Raw genomic sequence first — 20,378 nt, 5'->3', positions numbered from 1 at the left:
AAGTAAGAAAGCTGTTTTTGCTTTAGAGAAAGAGAACAAAGCACAGAAGGAGAAATTCTAAAGCTGTATCAGGCAGTGTCCTTACTGTTTTATGTGTCACCAAGGTTTCACTTGGAGACACTGAGCAGAAACTTCAAGTTTATTTCAATTTCAGTCATTTAAGTTCCAAGCTTTAAGTTTAGCTATTCATTCTATTGATATTACCAGTGATATAGAATTTGAGGGGGAGAGCTGAGTCTTACATTTTTATGGCATCTAATCTGTCATGATAAAAATTCGCTTTTAATAATTTGCACTTTAGGTCTGCGATATTTGCTACAGACAGTGCAGTGGGATCAAAGTAGCTCAGATGATACCATTATGGGGGTGTGCCCAGGAGGACATGGTTAGGACATTCTTGAAGATCCTGTGATTGCTTTGAAAGATTTTGGAAAGCAGCCTTTATGGAAAATATCTGGAACTCCCTCAGACTGGCATAATTTCAGACCTCATAGACCAAGAAGGCATTCAAAGCAAAACCCAGCTCCTGAAGGGATAATTTATATGGAATTTTTGCAGTGTTTGGTATTTAGAAACCTGGATTTCATCCATTGCTAGCTTATTTTTTTTTTCCTAATTTGCCCAGAAGGCTCATGAAATGCATTATAGATCCTACATCTAAAAAAGGGAGCTGCTATTGTGTTCTCCCATAGTCATGCTGCCCTTCAGGTATACGACTCCCCAGAAGATCACTGCAATTCCACCCATCCTTGTTCTAGTCAGGATTTCAAAGAAAAAAATCAAGTTAAAGGCGTAAATCAGGCTCCAGTTTTGCATTCACCGTGTTAGGTCCTGAATCAGCTGCTGGAACATACCTGGTGAGCAGCTGCAGACTGTTGTGAGTTATTGGAGACCTCCCACTTGGTTCCTCCCTGTCTACCTCTACACCCTAATTGTACATGAAGTGTTATGAAAGGGGAATTCCAGTGCTGAGAGGTGAGAGGTGGAGGTTAGCTAGCAAAAGGACTTGCTGTGCAGCCACAGTGGCTTAAGAAAGTATGGTGTCATGAGATGCTGCTCAAATGGAAAGCCTCTATAATATGCAAATAAGGAAATAAAAGTATTGGAGGTGTTGGCGCATGTAAATATTTCAGGTTTTTTTCAACTTTCAAAGTTGCAGTTTTATATAAGTGATGGATGATTTATTGATTCCAAAGGATGGGCACATTAAAACAGTAACCAAGCGTAGTCTTAGGGAATCTGGGACATTGCTTACAAAATCAGAGATTGCTCTACTCTCTTCAGTCCCACGTACTATTTGGAGGCCTGAAGGAAACAAGTACCGTGAGAAACCCAGCAATAGGGATAGCAGTGGCATCTCAGACCCCTTACTCCCAAAAGAGAAGTGGAGGAAATGATCATTCTATCCATCTGTCTCTGTACTTTGCCCCAGGAGAGCCTGATGAAGTGCTAAAGATAAAGGAACCCACTTTACGTGGCCATAAGGTGAGGCAAGAGCAATCAGGAAGGAAGCACCCACCCCTCCAGTAACCACAGCCCTTGAAAAGCTTCTCAGCTCCTGCCCTATTCATCCTGCCCCAGACCTCAGCTCCACATTCTGCAGGAGACAAACAGCCCTGAAAACTAGGCCCCTTTAAAGAGCTCATGCTAAGCAGTCAAAATCAATTAGCACTCTCAAAGTAGGATGAATGATAATGGGTACAGAATTGCCTGGGTACTCAGGGGACTGCGATTCAATTCCTACCTCTCCTACACTTCCTCTGTGACCTTGGGCAAACCCCTATCTCTTGCTCTTTTCCTCTAAATCATGTTTTATATATTTTTACCTCGTAGGATTTTTTTTCAGGGAATTGGAATCCTTTGATCACAAGGTACACAAGTTCTCTAATTCATGAATTAGAATTATACAGAGTTTTGAAACTGTAGGTTTGTGTGATTTTATGCTCCTTACGTATCTTTTGGAGCTATATTACTAGTTTCTTAAAAGGATCGATAAAAATCACGAAGAAATTCAGTAAGATCATGTGGGTAAAACAGTTACACTTGAAGAGCCTCTGATAAGGAGCAGGAAGGGAATCAACAGATTAATTTTATTATTGTTATTACTGTTTTCTGTGAGCCAGGTGAAAGGCATGGACAGCCAATTCTTCTCTCAGAATCAGGAACTGATGTGCAGCTATTGATGAAAGCAGCTGGGTGAAAACTGCAAAGAAAAAAACCAAACTGAACCACGCTCCTAGGCCACAAACTATTTCAGAGGCAGTAATGACAGTTAAGCATAGTTGAAAGCTGATAAAGGTGAGCATCTTTCAAGATCACCCTCTTTTTCATAGGAATTTTTCCAAAGCTCCCTATATTGTAACTAACTATTGACACTCGCCATAAGTATTCTGCATCAGGCAGCATCGTTCTGGGTTATTCTGTGGTCACAGACATTCTCCAAGAAAAAAAAGGTGTTCCACAAACTCATGACAAAGTCTTATAGAAACGTTTTCATATTTAAAACAATGTATTAAGCAGGCACCTATGCATGGATACGGATGCACACGTGTACATTTTCATATCCATACACACACAGAGCAAATCAAGTAAATTCAGGGTTTGTGTCTTCGCAGCCTTAGCTGACGGGAAATTTCTTGCTGCTTAACCTTTGGGTTTGTTTTATTTTAAGACAGTTACACTTTTCTTTATACTTTAAAAATTAGGGTGCTTTTTCTTCCCCCTATCCTTGTTTCATGCAGATGATGAACCCTTTGAAATGTGCTTGCTCTTGTTGCCCACTAGAAGGAGAGGGGTGAATGCCACATATCTAATTGTGTGTCTCCACAGAAACTTTCCTCTAATTCCTGGTTGCTAACCCACATTCTTTAAGTCCTCTGGCCTCTTTCCCAACACTCCTCCTCTGTCTCACAAAGAAAAGAATTTGCTTTTTTTCCCCCTATCCAAGGTCTTTTCTCATTTCAAAGCAAGCTACTTGAATGACTATTCAGTGTGTGCAGAATGAGGTCTCTCCACAACACTATGCTATAGTAAAAGCCGTGTGTGCTTATAAAGGCTGCTTGAAGGCAGCCCTACCCCACAGTGGCCCAGGCAGCATACACAGCACCCTGACCTAGCCATCTGTATGCAAATTCTCCACAGACTAAGTAAACTTTTATAAAAATGTTCTGGCCCCTCTTTCTGTGTGTTTAGCAATTATTAGTGCACATTGGTCCTTTGTGTTATATTATTATGCTTTGTGTTCAGAGGAGACTCCCTGGCACCTGCGCTTGTAGGTGGCAGATGGCAGTTCTTGGCAGCAATACGGAAGTTTTCCTGAATGCAGCTAAGCCACAAAACTGGCATCTTTTATTTCTTTATGTGTGTACTGAGGAGAAAGGATTAGTGGTAGATTACCAGCAGCCTATCAAGGTATTTAACAAAAAAAAAAAAAAGAAAAAAAACTCTATTTTTTTTTCAAAAACAAGGAGAAAAAGAAGAGAATGTATAGTGATGACTTGCATTTAAATTGCCAGAAGATAGCTAGCTATTAATACACTCTGTTACACAGAGACGTTGAGATTTTACCATCCATTTTACCAAAAATGGATATCTTGCTAATAATTTGTGCTTCTTGAGCATTTACTGTTTTCCTCCTGTGTGCTTAGGTGGAGGCTTGAAGTGAGGTAGCCTGGGTTATTGATACAGTGTCTGGGTAATAAGGGATCCTGAGGTGTTCAACAATCAGATAACACGCAGAGTAATCAGAACACAGCCAGCTCTGGGGTGTGGAGAACCATTAAATCAACCACTGCTGCTCAGGGTGCTGCACAGCATGGGTGGAAAGGAGAAATGTTGGCTAATAACATCCACCTGTGAATACCCAGAGGTAGGAGGGGTGTCTGCCTGAGATCTGACACCACACAAATCAAGAAATCAGTGAAGGGCATACAAAACCTCCAGATGCTGTAAAAGGGCATATTGTATTGATGAGTATGGCCACAATAAAATCAAAGAGAGAATGATTCCTACAGAAAGAAATAACTGGAAGGATGAGGACTCAGGAATTGGTTCTTGGTCTTTTTCTAACGCTGCCAACTCTGGAGGATACAGGCCAGCTGTGATTTCTAAGAATGGGTGTTCCTATGGATTGTAACATCTTGCTCCATAGCCATGTTTCCAGCACTACAAACAACATCTTAAAAGAGCCTTTTTATTAATATGATTTCTGTATGTTTCATTTTACAGTGTGTTTCCGTGGTACATGATTTTTGCCTTTGAAACCATTTTTAATAAATGCTATCATTCTCTTTGACTGCATACAGTGTTAGACTTCTCAGAAGATCACACAGCAGCCTAATACTCAAGGGAGAAATAGTCTGCTACGGGACAGAGCAGTTCTCACCCCATTAGGTGGGCAAAAGGCAGAGTATTTGAACCACAGACCTCAGAGCACAGGGAAAATATTGTCTGGTTCCAAAGTAAGCCAGGGAAACTGTACCATGGCAGTGCAACCTTAGGTGGCCTTTTAAGAGCAAAAGTATAGGAAAAATATATGGAAAGCGAACAAGGCACACAGAACAAATATGAAAAAGATGGGGGGAAAAGGGGACTCTGAAGAAAATAAATATAAAATATCAAAATAACAAGTGATCAAAAAGTTAAAGCAAATAAAAGGAAGCATATACACATTCAAAACAAACAAACAAAACAAAACAAACCCAAAAAAAGACAACAAAAAAGAACCCCCTCATACTACACAAAACATACAAACAAAAAAGACACCCAAACCCAAAATGGATAAAAACACGCAGGGAGAAAAAAGGACGAAGTGAAAGGAGACACAGAGTGGAACACAGACTGATGATATTGTATGCATACCCAGAAAAGAGTGATTAGGTTCACCCCAAAAAAGAACAGAAACAGCTATTTGAATAGTATAACCCAGCCCATCTGTGTGAAAGCCAGCTGAGGTGGACAGTCCATAACTGGACTGAGTTTTGCTGGGGTCTAGGAAGCCCCATACCTATCAGCATTAGTCAGTAAAGAGCATGTTCCTATATGTTATGAACTAAAACCCCATGGTGAACAAGTGCTTTTAATTTCAACTCCCAGAACCCTCATGCAGGAACGAGGAGAACTCTTGATCTAATGTATTTTGAATGTGACTCAGTTTGGTTTGTATTATCAATGTATGCTTCTTATGATCTTTCTGAAGACGTGGTACAGCAGTTGCAGCGATGGAGCTACTGCAGAGACATGCCACACATCTTTCTCTTACTTCCATCCCTCCACACAGCAAAACTGTCCAGGTCAAACCCGTTCATGTGGTTTTTGTAATTTCTGACGATGGAAAACTACATGGTCTTGAAAACACTAAAACATTCCAGCTATGTTGATTACAGTAAAGACCAACAAGTGAGGGGAAAATGAAGGTATTTTGCAATTAGACTAAAAGGAAAGAGATTCATAGATTCATTCCACCTGCTTTAACGACATCTATTCTACAATAACTTGAATAACTACTTCAGTCTTAAGCACAGGCAAAAATTACTTCTTCCAGAAACTAAATTAAAGCACATATTCTAGAATGCAAAATTTTAAGGACATCAGGTGTAAAGCCTGTAAAAGCAAGAGAAGCAAGAGAGTGTAGTTTTTATTGCAGTTCAGTTCATTCTTAAAGACAGGGAATTCCCCCCAAGGCAGAAGAGACAGTAACTGCTGACACTGGCTTTCTTATTCAGAGAGGAAAAAAAAAGAAAAGAAAAAAAAAGAAAAAAAAAGTTGTTCACACTATTTTTGGAATAAAAGGTATTTTGATTGCATTTTCTAAATAGTAAACACTAGACTCATTAAGTGTGTATATATACATAGGATATATATATACATATATATATGTATATATTTACATATATATCTTTATCAAAAGGTGTTTTGGTGTGAGTATTAAGAAGAAATTAATTGGAGAACTTTACAAATGACAACCCTGAGGCACTAGCAGAAATTGAGGAGCTTGTGACCCCTGCTAGACTGAGCTATTATAAATGTAACATACTGTAAAGCAGATGTCCAGACTCAGAAGTGCCTCAGGTGCATCATTCTTCCTCAAACATAAGGCAGAGTCATTGAGCTCACACCATCTGAATTTTTTTTGAGTTTAATATTCATTCTCTTCCCTGTAACAATTGCTTTACGCAGCTGTCAGAAATTGCAGCAAGACTGAAGAGTTTTATTTCTGTTTCCATTTTTATTTTATTTTTTTTCAGTAGTAAGAAGGTGAAGTGACTTGACAGAACACAGAACTGCATTCATTATGGACTAGCACTAACCATTGTTATCTGAGCATGATGCTGTAGAGGTTAATAAAAAAGTAGGTAGACAGTCTCCTTTGGAAGACTCGAGAGGAATCTGCTTCTCTCCGGCTGATAACAGGGCAACTAGCCACTCACTTGGATTTACCAAGCATTAAAAATGCAAGTTCAAGTAAGGTGCCAGTACAATCCAAGCTCAAAGAAATCCAACGAGTACTAGAATGTTACTTCACACTTAGTTTATCTGCAGATATACCCAGGAACTGAAGTTCTGATGTTTCTCCTAGAAAACTGTTCTATATTGTTGGTTAATATCAGTTTGGTTTATTTTCAAGTGCTTACAGTTCTGCTGCACCTCTGCTTTCATCTATCTGATGAATTTCTGTAGCTTGTAGTTACAGAAGTATCATCTTGCAAGGTACTGAAGCCACACTCATTAAATCTACCATTTTTAATAACACACAATACATGATGTCCTACACAGAATCTAACCCAAAGGGTCTGCTTTCTTCCCAGTTACCTCCATTATCTTTATGTATCAGATTCTGGAGGTATCTAACCTTAATGTTGACTCCTAAGCAAATGTAAGGATGAGTGATATGTTCTACCAGCCAGCTTTGTAGTCTCAGACTGTATTCTGAAACATACATAGCTATACTGAATAAAACTCTTTCAGATAACTTGGTACTGATAGAGACCTATATACACATTACATTCTCAAACTGTTAGAGAGTAGGAAAAAACGTGAAATTCAGCAGACTATACCTGATACTGGCTAAAGGTGTTCAGAAAGCCTGTTTGTAAGTGCACACTGGTGGCTCACATTAAGTTTTTAAGTGCCAGGACCCCTAAGTCCTTCTCAGCAGAGCTACTCTGAAGGATTTCTTCTCCCAGTTTGTATATGTGTCTGGAATTACCACGTCTGGAAATACCTTACACTTCGCTTTGTTGAACCTCATTAGGTTCCCACAGGCCCACCTTTTGAGTTCACCAAGGTTCTTCTGGATGGCATCCCTCCCTTCTGCTGTATTACCTGCGCCACTCAGCATGGTGTTACCAGCAAACTCGCTGAGGGTGCACTCAATCCCATTATCTGTGCCATTTACAAAGATGTTAAAAAGTGCTGGACCCAAGACAGACCCCTGGAGGACACCACTCATTACCAGCCTCTACTCGGGCACTGAACCATTGACCACAGCCCTCTGATTGTGACCTTCCAACCCATTCCTTATCCATCATATAGTCCTCACTTCAAATCCATCTCCCTTCAATTTAGATATAAAGATGTGGCGGAGGACCTGGGATTAAAACAACATCAACAAAACAAACAAACCCAAAAAACAACAACAACAAAAATGGAGGAAAAATAATGAGAATGATGAGAATACTTCTCTGGGCAAGTAACCTTTAAAATTGATGATTCTAAGTTAAAAGCCAGTATTGCCCCAAAACCCTTAAGGGTGAAACACATCCAAATCTTGAATTATTAATTTTTGATTATTCAAGGCTATCAAGATACTTCATTCCTTTCATGAAATAATCAGCACTGTTGTGTCTTGCTGAAATGAGGTAATTCAAGATGCACTCAGCAACTTGCAGAACTAAAAGAAGAATGTTTTCTGGGGAGACACCATTCCACAGATGAGTTTACAAAAAGGCTTAATATTATATTCATACATCCATTTTAAATGAGTGAGATTTATTTCATTTTATTGTAGCCAGTCAGAAGTTAGGTACTATTCATCTGGAATTTGCTGCCATTAAAGGAGAGGTGGGCATATCTGAAGAGATTCTCACAGCTGTCTTAAACACCTGCCGTGTTACAAGATGAACTGCCTTCTGGGGGTGCCCATCTCTCACCACTGGCTGCAGGGAGACCCTAGAAGATTTAGCTTAAAATACATATATAACTGAAGCTAATTGAGATGGATCACGGACTGAGAATATTTGTTCTTTTGTGCATGTTATGTAAATAATTGTCCACTTTCCTAAAGAGATACAATCATGTGGGTCCCAGCCACACAGCCCTGTTAGGACAGTCCATTTCCATCACCCTACCATTTGGGACCTGATCCACCAAGTCAATGAAGCTCAATGAGAACTAAAGCGTTTAAGGCCAGGTTGAATGGGGCCCTGTGCAACTCATCTACTGGGTGGCAACCCTGCCCACAGCAGGGGGTTGGAACTAGCTCTCTTCCAACCCAAGTCATTCTACGACTTCATGAAAAAAAAACAGAGCTCCAAGTACTTTAAAGGTCTATCCTGTGAGAAACACTTTCTCTGCTAGGGGAATTCCACTCAATATATCTAAAAAAAACAACACCAACCAACCAAACAAAAAACCACCACTACAAAAATCGGCTTCCTGTAGAACAAATGAAAACATAATACTGCAGGACTGCATATCCAAGAGGAAAACTTGAGCGAGGAAAAAACAGGGAATAGCAAAGGAATTTCTGGGGGAAAGAACATAAAAGAGAATGAAATTAGGATTGTAACAGAGTTTTATCTTTAGAGACAAAGCTGAATGATTCACCTTACCCCTTATGCAGTAAACAAGAACAAACTTCATGCTACAATAATACTCCTATGTATGCACTTAAAAAAGCTGAGATTACAGGTGAAATTATGGTTCTAAGAAACTGAAAACCTGTAGTAAGCCTTGATAGGCTTATTAAAACAAATACAGCTTTGATTTTTATATAAAGCATAGAGTATTATATCCACAAACCTGAAACTTGTAATATAAGGGAGATTTAAAAATGTTGCCTGGCATTCATTCTTTGAGAGGAATTAACTCTACTGGCCTTGAGATAGATTGAGCGCCAACAGGAGGATGTAAAAGGAAAGACTCATATTCATCAGAGGATCATGGCATTTAAATGTTTTAAACAATCATATTCTAAGGTTGATTTTGCAGGCTGCCTTAGTCACTATCTCCAGTCAAGACTCTTGTGTAAATGGGGTTTGTTCTACCCTGACAGTGTGCCTATTGTAACTTGGGGCCACCTGTTAGACAGCATGAAGTGTTGCCTAAAAAAATACACAATAAGCAGATTGTTTGTTACAGTTGTGCACAGACAACTGTATTAGTGTTCTTCACACCATATGTCTATATAAACAGAGCTGCAGTGAGCTATTCACCAGACTCAAATGCTGATGAAGAAGCTTCTCTTAAAAGACCCGGGGCTTACAAGCATTGGTTCACCTGTTAGGCTTACATCAGGATTCCAAATGCTTTGTATCAAAAAAAGAAATATTCCATCACAAGTTTCTGCAGTAAATTTTATGCTAGAAGCAATAAAAGCAAACAAACAAACAACAAATATCCCCACAAAGCCAAAGCAAACAAACAAAAACATAAATCTCACATTTGGTGGGTTTAGTAATTCTGTGTAAAGGGAAGAGGGAGGAAATTCACTCTGCAGAAGTATGTTGGTTATCTTCTGAAGTAAAAATAATGTTGTATCATTATATACTATGTGTGATAATTGCTGTTATTGCTTTTGTTATTGCTATTACAAAGTACTCCTTCATCCACATGTCAAAGGTAAATTTGAAGTCTCATAAAGTGAACTCATGCTTTCAGTCATACCAGGCTTCTTGCAGCCTTGGTGAAACTGCCAAAGACGGCCTTTTTTGCTCATTACACATGGATGGATTCTGGGGAAGGCAAGGAAAGAAAATGTGTATTTTTCTTTTTTGCAGGTAAATTAAGCAACAGATACCACTGATAGCCATGGGGAAGAGGAAATGGAAGAGAAAGGATGGACTAAACAGGCCATTTAGCACGTCTGGTGTAAGGCTAATGGTTCAGTGTCTGGTTGGAAATCAGTGCAAAGTGATGTCCCTCAGGAGTCAGTAATGGGACCAGTGCTCTTTAACATCTTCATCAATTACATTAACAGTGGGGCCGAGTGCACCCCCAGCAAGTTTGCAATTGACACCAAGCTGTGTGGTGCAGTCAACATGCCCAAGGGACAGGAAGCCACCCACAGCAACCTAGACAGGCTCCAGCTGTAGGCCCAGGTGAACCTGACGAGGTTCAATAAATCCAAGTGCAAAGTCTTGCACCTGGGTCATGGCAACCCACTGTTACCAGTGCAAGCTGGGGGATGTAAGAAGGGAGCGTAGCCCTACCAAAAAGTACTTGAAGGCACTAGTGGATGGTAAGCTGAACAGGAGCCAGCAAGTGCCTTTACAGTCCAGAAGGCTAATCATATCCTGGACTGCATCAAAAGAAGCATGGTCAGCAGGATGAAGGTGAGGCCTCGCCTGGAGCACTGCATCCAGATGTGGGGTCCTCAGTAAGATACATGGACCTGCTGGTGTGAGTCAAGAGGAGAGCCACAAAGAACATTCGAGAGAAATGGTTTCAAACTAAAAGGGATATTTAGACTGGATATAAGGAAGAGGTTTTTTATGATGAGTGTACTGAAACAGTGGATCAGACTGCCCAGAGGTGCTGGAATTTCCATCCCTGGAGACACTCAGGGATCAGGGCTCTGAGCACCCTGATCTTGCTGTAGACTTACTGTTTACTGCAGGGGAATTGTAGTAGATGACTTGTAAGTATCCCTTTCAATCTCAAAAGATTCTATGATTCTGTGATTCTATGGTCACTTGCATTAACCTGGGTCTTAGTAGTTAATGTCATGTGATCACAAATAGTATAACAAAGCTTATCAAGTTCTACTACACACTGACAACAGTGGAGCATACATAAGAAGGCATGTATTAATTTCTTTCCTACCTGTCACTTTGGTAGCAGAGAAGAGGAATGGAGCAGAAGCCTCTTTGGCTGCCATCCTCCTGAATTAGTTTCCCTCCTAGAGCTGGTGCAGCTGTGGGACATAAACTCATCCACAGCAGAAAAGCCCATTGCAGCTATGTCCTCATGGAGCAAGGGCACAGAACCAACAAAATGTGAAACGGGGGTCACCATCTGGTGCCTGCTCTGTATTATGTTCTTCAAGGCCAAATTTTTTGCGTGACACTCTAGTCCTTAGAAAAAAGAATTTTTTTGCAGAGGCTAACAGAATTGTTCCTACAGCACTAAAGCTGATCTAAAACATGCAAAACACCTATCAGAGGGGGGAAAAAAAAAGGTATTATGAGGGGATTTTTATTCTCTGGCATAGAACGAAAGAACCACAGCAATTTATTTTCTAATGGCTGTTACAAAGGCTCACCTTACTACTGAACTCCTTTAAGCTGCATAGATCAACTGTTCTAGCTCCAACTACATGTTGGAATTATTGTAAGCCTGTTTTTCATGTATGAAGTGTTTACTCTGATACAGTTAAAAGTAGATAGGCAGGTTATGGCCCCATTCAAAATAAAAACATTATGAACTAATCTTCTGCATTTTATTTTACTTTTTCTCCACTCCAAAAAGGAGCGTTTGCTCTAAGAAGCAGAATTGAAGAGATGATTTTTAAAAGGTTCTGCTTCAGGGACAGTAAACTCAATCCTCTTTTCCAAAAATCACCATTTTTTTTCCCTGTGCTTGCTTATTTCTATTATCTCAAAGAACACAATGCCTCCCAGTTTTATGCATTATACTGGTCTATAGAGTAATATTATGTCATAATATTATGTCATAATATAGTCATCATTAAAACAGAAATGGATTTTTTTCAGTACCATTCTGTGTAAAATTTGTGAATTTCTTCTTATTTCATTGCCAAAGCATGTTATTTTTTTTTATATCCAAATGCATGTTAAAGTGCATTTAAACTGCATATTTAACTTTTTTCTTTCCCAAGTCAAACACAGAAATTAATTCATGTTTAAATAAGCAAATTTTGAAGAAGTTTTCCTGGGTATAATACATGGGGCATTTTGGGTGGGTGCTGAAATTATTTCTTAATTGTAATACCTAGAGATCCTTATGTGAATGTTACTATGAAGTCAACAGTCCAGAGCATAGAGAACTAAAGCCTGGGGGATATGGCCATATAAAAATAAAGGAGGCACAATTATAGCCTGCATTGAGTTTTTGGCCTACCTACTGCACTTACAAGTAGCGAAGAGGATACCGTGACACAGTTTCTAGCAACCCAACAGCAAGTTGTTGCTACAGGCTTTACAGTGAAGGATTCTGCATTTTACAGAAACTCAGGTTCCTAGCTAGGAAAATCACGGGCAGGGGGGAAGTGAAGAATGACAGCAGGCCAAAGACGACTTCTTTTCCCTATGACCCCAAGATCCACTCCAGCCATGCCTTTGTCAACGATTTACATGATGTTATGATGGGGAATACCAGTAACCAAAAATCGTAAAACCATGACATCCATGAATTTAACTTATGTTTCTTGTCCAATTTGATATAATATAGCAGAGCCCACACTTTCCTCGTGTAACTAGAGGTCATTGCCGTTTGGTTATGAAAGGATGTGCCATAATCCCACATACTGCATTTTGGCTTCAAAGCCCTACCCAGAGAGACAAAAAGTGCAAGGTAGAAGCCTTATTAAACTTCTTTTACAGAGCAAACTAAAACATCGCAGCCACATCTACAACACATCACAGATGGTCTCAGAAACAGCAGGAAGCATGGGGAGGAGGATGGGATGCAAAGTACTGGGAGACAACTAGCCTGCCAGGAGTATTAGCTAGATTGTTCCAAAACTGAACTGAAGGAGTTTTTGCAAACAAGTAATGCAGATGGATGACAAACTTGGCCTCAAACCCTACACCAAGATTGACACTTACACAGACTCACAGTGAATACAAATCCTCAGTCAAAAGACCAGTCCAAGCACAAAACTCTAAGTAAAAAAGGGTGATATGAGCTTCTGTACAATCGCCAGACTTATGAATAGAGAAAATGTGTTTATTTCATTTTCCTGGTGAAACAAACAAAAGAGAATCCATTTCCCTCCCAAACTCTATCTTCAGTTATACTAAATCTTTCGTTCCCTTATCAAGTCTTTTTTCATATATACTAGTGCTTTAGTTCCTTCTTTTTAGATTCTAATTATACATAGATCACTCCGAAAGTAATACCTCCAATTTATTTCCATACAGCTAATTTAAATCAAACTACAACATATACAAAAAGAGCAACAACACTATTTGACAAAGCAAATTCTCATCTACAAAGCACCATTTAGCAACACGGTCACCACCATTAGGTATGCCTTTTTGGCAGCAATGAACAATAGCCTGCATGCCACTCATGAAAGTCTACACCAGTAGAGGTCATCCACTCTTTCCGAGCCACTTCTGATGGTGTCATTGTTGGGAAAACACCAGAAACACAGTCATTTCACTGGCCCAAACGGACCAAAGCCAGAAGGTCACAAGAACTGATGGACGGTCTGGGTTCCAGGAAATCCAGAAGGATCACCCCTTTCCTATCCTAAGAACATCCACATCATTCTGCCCACTAAGGGCTGCAACCTGAACTTCTTCTTCAATAAGAATTCATGTAACCATGAAGTTTTGATGGAATATTGTCACAAAGTTACACACTCTACTGCCATACCACCATCTGCCTCTGACAAGGCTATGCATGATAACCCAGTACACATGGCTATGCCCTTCTTTGCTTCTTAAGGAACTTCATCTACTTTCTCTTCCAGTTCTTCACACAGCTTTCTTCTGGGAGAAATAAAGACGGGTATAAAACAAAGAACCACAGTAAGACAAGATATGAAGGCAGCAGTTAAAGAGAATGATTATAGTCCAGTGGCACTGTGGTAGCTGTGATGTCAGGAACACACATCAGAAACAGGGCAACATCCTAGAATTAGAGACCCTGTGCTAGCAGCAGCCAACCTGCCTTGATGTTTGGCTAGCAAACAGATAATATAGGTTTCAGGTCTGTAATAAAATTCACATGATGATGTCTGAGAAAGGAGGAATTCTTTTTATTATATTATATATTTACACACATATATATTTCATTTGAACTGTCTACGCAAAATTTTCTTATTTCTGTTTAAATCTTTAAGCATTTGGAGGCTTTAACTACAAGGTAAACAGGAAAGCAAAAAGTAAAATGAAAACCCCACACTTCTCTAGAAAGGTTGAGCTTTTCTGGGATTATCTTTACCTGACTGAAATTTTATTACCATCTTCATTTGTTTGTATGTTACCAGTTCAATACCACCCATTTCAAGTTGTTAAATTACACAGCTCTTGTTATTTACGTTGTAAATGCCCTGAATCAAAGCCTGTGTCAATGGGGGCTTGAAAATATTCCTGGCATGCACATTATATTGAGAGGTTCCTGGCTGCTCCTTTAACATATATGTCCATCATTATTTGTTCAGCTTCTTCTGGGATCAGAGTTTATTAAACAACGGAACAAAAAAGCAGTCAAAACAAAACAAGAAAATCACAGACCAAGGCCACATTTCCTTACAACTCTACTTTCTTCTGTGTCACTCAGAGCTTCTTAGAGATGCCACAGAGGTTTCTTAAGATACTGGTGCATCACTGGTAACCTGTGTATAACATCTCCCCTGGACTCAACAACAGTCCTGCTGTTTGATGACTGCAGTGCTAGAATATAGTTGAACTGTTAACTCTTTTGGGGTATGACACTGGTGGTTTTATTTTTGCTTTTGTTTTTATCTGCTGAACACCTAAATACACAACTCTAAAAAGGCAGATCTGAATGATGCCAATGGTGCACCTAAATGTTTTGTTCTGTTTTGTTTTCTAGTCCAAGCTATATAAGGTATACCCTTACATAGCATTAATTTTTGCTGGTTGTTGTACTGGCTCCCCAGCAGCCAGTTGGGGTAGTTCTGTAGATTGATGATTTGTTGTAGTTAAATAACTCCTTTAATTTACTTCTGTGTCACAAAGGAGAAACCACAGAAAATTAACCTCCTTCTAAAACTGAAGTCATTTATCTCTTAGAGGTTTAGGACCCCATCAGCAAAATGTAGACACACTGTTTTATTCCACTTTACTGCCAAAAAAAAAAGACTCAGCTTGAATTTTTAGTGGGAACTTGAAACCGCAAAAGTGACACAGACATTTTTGCTACATTTGATCAAATTGCATTTGATCATATTGCCTGGCAGTTTGTTAGGCCATCGGAGAATACTGTGCATATGAAACTAAGATGATAAACAGTTGACTCTACATGCAAAATATTAGTTGAATTCATATCCGCAACTGAAATGGAAGGCAATGTTACACCAATAAGAAGTTGAGGAAGCTGAGTGAGAAGCACAGGGCAGAAAGTTAAAATTAGTCCAGGTCTCCCGTTTTCAAATAATCTCCTATCACTCTTTTCTTATCTCAAATGTGTTTCATCAGTGCTTAATGGAAACACTAAAAATAAAATGAAATAAAATGTCACAACCAGCTTTTTCTTTTCTTTTCTTTTCTTTTCTTTTCTTTTCTTTTCTTTTCTTTTCTTTTCTTTTCTTTTCTTTCTTTTCTTTTCTTTTCTTTTCTTTTCTTTTCTTTTCTTTTTTCTTTTCTTTTCTTTATTTTCTTTCTTTCCCCCCCCCCCCCCCCTTGGAATGTTTCTTGCTATCATTAATTTTAGTTATAAAAAAAATGATGGTAATTTTCTATCAATTTAGCACAAACAATGCAAATATGCACTTTTCATATGACATTTCACTGAATACTGAGATCTAATAATGTATTTAACCCTAACTTCCTATTTTATATTTTTAATCATTTGCACACTTCTGAAACATCGGCTTTCCAGGGTCAATATACGCCACTGAGAACGAAGCAATACTGCTCTTTTCTGTGGTTTTGTGTTAATATATTCATTTCACTTTAGATGCCCTTGTACTGACAGAATTGGCCATTTTAATTTTATAAATCTTAAAGTAGTTGTGTATATATATAAGGATATTTTAATGCAAGTAATTATGATCTATGAACTATGACGAAGCTTCCCAGCCATTTCACATATTTTAAACTACTCCCTACTATTGCTGGATGGTCTTCATCTGCATTTTACATACTGCCAGCTCCTGGGCCTTGTAAGCATCACTGCTCCTCGGGACTATATTGACTTACTCCTTCTTAGGATCTGATTCATACTATCTCTGTGGCATGATTTAGGCTAAATTATACCCTATAAATCCATTCTAATTGGTATTGTCTGCCTCTCAAGCTTCCAACAGGAAAGCCTGTATTCAGGTTTCACAGCTGGGCAACAAAGGACTTCCCCTAGGTACTACACCACTCTAAAGCACATAGACTACAGAGGCCCAGCATTTAAATAGCAACATTTGCTACCCTGGCTGAAGGAAAAAAGTTAAGCTCCAGCAATAATCTCACGCTGTAAATTTGCTAGAGAAACAACACGCTGGTAAAAATACATCTGAAATAAGACTGTCAGCACTGGGACTCTTGTTTCTTCCAGCCCCACTGGCATTATCAATAGTCTTAAGCACAACATTCATAGGAGCCCTTTGTGCAGGGAGGGAAACCGCAGCGCTCCACAAGCTCAGCCCAAGGCGGGGCCAGCACTGTCACCCTAAAAATGCACACATACACACATATATATATGTCTATAGATGAATATAACCCACAGTGCCCTGTGGAGGAAGGATCTCCAGTGGGATGGCAGGTGGTGGCCCCCACTGACAGATTTCTCGGCACATTGCAGGCAGGTTGGCCGGGTGCCTGGGCAATCCACTAGGACTGACACATTTTGGGCAGATCAGCGGTACGGAGGGAGCCATGTGGCCGATGTTAGTAAACATTATCCAGCACAGTCTGGCGTGCCACCGCCAGCAGCGGGAGGGTGAGCGGCTGGCGGGGCTCAGGGCCCGGCCGGGACCGCCGAGCTGCCCAGGGCCGCCCGCCAAGGCCCGTCCGCCAGCAGCTGCTCCCGTCGCCACGACAACGGCGACCGAACAATGGGCCGCAAATTCAGCGGGCGGCCTACATGGAGAGCCCGATGGAGAGAGAGGGCCCGACGCCCAGATCCCCCACATAAAGAATATTCCGTAAAAACAACAATAATAAAGAGTCTTCAGGGACGCCACCCCCAGATCCAGGTGTTTGAACATGCAGGGCGTCCATCCTCCATCTTTGTTGTGCCTCTCAGAGCAGCAGGTGTAGGAATAAAGGCTGGATTGAACAGTGTTCAGATAACAGGGGCTCCATTTCTAGGGTGTTGGGCTCTAAGGGAGTTTTGTCTCTTATGAATTTTAGACATGACTGGAAGAGTTCGGACTACGGTATTTAGCCCAACATTCACAGAAGCAGAGGAGCTTCTAGACACAGCTGCATACCTGAAGATAACACTTTGTTTTTTTGCACAAACTTAAAGCTTTCAGCTTAATTTTCCCCTCAAAAGTAACTCTTCTTCCTACTGGAAGAAACTTATATTTATTTATTTATTTATTTTTAAGAAATAAAAAAACAAACATGGGGGAACTGCATTTAATACTCCTCGTATCCCTCCTGATAAGAAGATAAGTAACTAGGCAGTCTCGAGCTTCCCACTCATAAAGAGGATTGTCCTTGAGATAAGGCAAGAGGTAGTAGTTTCAACTAAAATACCCCTATTTAGATTGGATATAAGAAGAAGCTTTTTTACAATAAGAGTAGTGAAGTACTGGCACAGGTTTCGCAGGGAAGTGGTGGATACTGTGTCCATGGAGACAATCCAGATAAGGCTGGACAGGGCTCTGAGCACCTGATTTAGCTGTAGTTACACCTGTTCATTGCAGGGGAGTGGGACTAGATGATTTTTAAGGGTCCCTTCCAACTCAAACAATTCTATAGTTCTTTGATTATATAAAACCTGTGAAAAGCAAAAGCAGGCTCCCTCATGCACTTGCAGCATGAATAGTTTCTCCCACTTGCAAGACCTCTGTAGCTGTGTGCAAGAAAGGACATCTTTAAAAAGAGGAGTGGACACTGTCATAAACTTGGAAAAAATACTGCAGCAGCCTCTGCGTGCAAATAAAAATAGCATCCCCTCCTAGTAATCTAATAATCATAGAATCACAAGGTTGGAAAAGACCTACAAGATTATCTAGTCCAATAGTCTTGCTTTCTGCAAAATCTCTTAAGAATCTGTTACCCAGAAGAAATCTGTATCTGCATACAATTATGTTGACTTGCCACGTGTCACTGAAGGAACTGTGCAAGCCAGGTTGTGCTAGACAAATGTCCCTGAGTGATAAAAAAGAATTGTATGGAAGTGCCTTCCTTTTTTTGCCGGTATATGTGTTCAAGATGACAAGACCCTAACTCACAGCGTAGAAGGAAGTAATTAAGAAAAATCTCCTAAATGCCAGGTATGTCATCTTTATGGGTAATATGTCATATGCAGTCCTACAAAAGTCCAAATGAGGGGTAGAGCTTTTGAATTTGATATGTATGTGCAATTAATATTTATTATGAATATGATTTATAAAATGTAGTAATGCTTTTAGGAATGTTCCGAACTGAAGAAAGTTCATGGCGTGCACAAAGAGTGTGCTAATTATGGGATACTGTACATATATCATCACAGGGAAGCTTTCAATCAGCAAGTAACCTATTGACTACATGCAAGTAATCTATTGACTACATGTGTATTTTGCATCTGAGACTTAGTTCTGGAAAGCAGGGAGCAAAGAAGGTGAGATGTTACAGCCTTGTGTGGCCACATTCCTGTTACATAAAAGAATCTAAAAGAGTGAGGAGGAGAGTTCTGGATTAGAAAAGCAAAGAGACAAAGCTGGAGGCTGAATTTCTTACCTGGCTCTGTATGTCAGCTGAGACCTATATACGACCAAATGCCAGGACAGCAGGAGGAATCCTTTGACCTTGGGAAAACTCTTCTTGGCACCATGCACAAATGTGAGCTGCAGTTAATTAAGTTGCTTGGTATAAAAACAAAAGCTGTGTTAGAAGACATCTAAAATTGAGTGGGTCTAATTGCTATAAAAGTAATTGAAAGACTGAAATTGAAAGACCCTTTGTTCATTCAGGCATGAAAAATTATTAGTTGTATTTATTACAGTAATTTCAATGGGCTGTCTCTGGACCTAAGTCAAACTGGTGTGGTGTGGTGCATTATGTACAACTGTGCCTAGCTATTTACATTCTTAAAACTAAGTCCCGCAACTTCCAGCACATGGTGGCCACATACAAACTGCTTATTGGGAGTGCTCCCTAGCCCCTGCTAACCCATAGCTGTGACTGAACATGGCTGGGGAAACAGTGGTTGAGGCAAAGCCCTGCCCAGAAGTGTGATGGTGATGTAACAGTGGGGACAGTCACAGCCCACTGCTAACACCTGTGTCTTAGGCCTCCTTCACTTACTAGCTAGCTCACAGATAACCTAATTCAGTAGGTTTCAGTGGGAACTGGGACAGGATCAGTTGGCCTTTCTCTGTTTAATTTTTCCAGTTACATTCTTAATTTGCCCAGCTGTAGTTGCTTATAGTACAATTACAACATTACAAAGTGAAAGAAGAAAGAAATAGGATTAGGAAGTTCAAAACAAACAGAATCTTGCATCGTGGAAAATGTGCAAAGCGGACCTTTCTGTTGAGGCCCCTTAACTGCCTATCTTGGCAACAGAGCAGAAAGCTTAGTGGAATATTTAGCATTCTGAAATATCAAGTAATTCTAAAGACAGAAGAGTACCCATAACTCTGATGCAAACAGTGGATCATCATGGATTTACCAAAGGTCTAAAGACTTAGAAATGCTGTTTTGTTTGATAATGGCAATGCACATGTAAAGAAAACCATTTTGCAAACTCTGCACTGCATTGCATATTTAGGTGAAGAAAAATAGTAAAACCTGCTCTCCCCATAGGAACAATACACCGTGATTCAGGATTTGATTCAGATTTGAATGAAGTCAAAAGAGATTCCTGCTATTTCACTGGCTCTTAATATCCACAGTTCACAGGTACTTGATAGGACTTCGGGTATTGTTCAATGTTTGTTCCTTCTTTTACAGTTTTTCTGGTCATTTTTATTGGCTTACTTGTCAATATATGTAATGCTCCTAGCAACAAAATACAATAAATAACAGAATATAATTAATTAGCTCTAGTTAGAATAGAAAACAGATGGGTTATGTTTCAGCATGGTTGAAAAATTAACACAGAATATCTAATAACTAGTGTTATTTTACCATTTA

The 20,378-nt window shown here is 39.7% G+C and overlaps 1 long non-coding RNA gene across 1 annotated transcript; it reads right to left on the bottom strand.

Annotated features, from left to right (window-relative positions):
* Positions 1 to 2,076: 2,076 nt before the first annotated feature.
* Positions 2,077 to 20,238, bottom strand: LOC107312187 (uncharacterized). The gene is made up of 2 exons (XR_004306780.2): positions 18,981 to 20,238; positions 2,077 to 2,203 (listed from the first exon to the last, which is right to left on the bottom strand). It is a non-coding gene; the product is annotated as an uncharacterized LOC107312187 (long non-coding RNA).
* Between the last annotated feature and the right edge of the window lie 140 nt (positions 20,239 to 20,378).

The sequence above is a fragment of the Coturnix japonica genome, chromosome 3 (genome assembly GCF_054131305.1).
Source record: "Coturnix japonica strain WE chromosome 3, WE-NBRP24, whole genome shotgun sequence".
NCBI classification, from domain to species: domain Eukaryota; kingdom Metazoa; phylum Chordata; class Aves; order Galliformes; family Phasianidae; genus Coturnix; species Coturnix japonica.
Note: the sequence above shows the minus strand (reverse complement) of the source record. Positions and strands in the feature narration are given on the sequence as shown.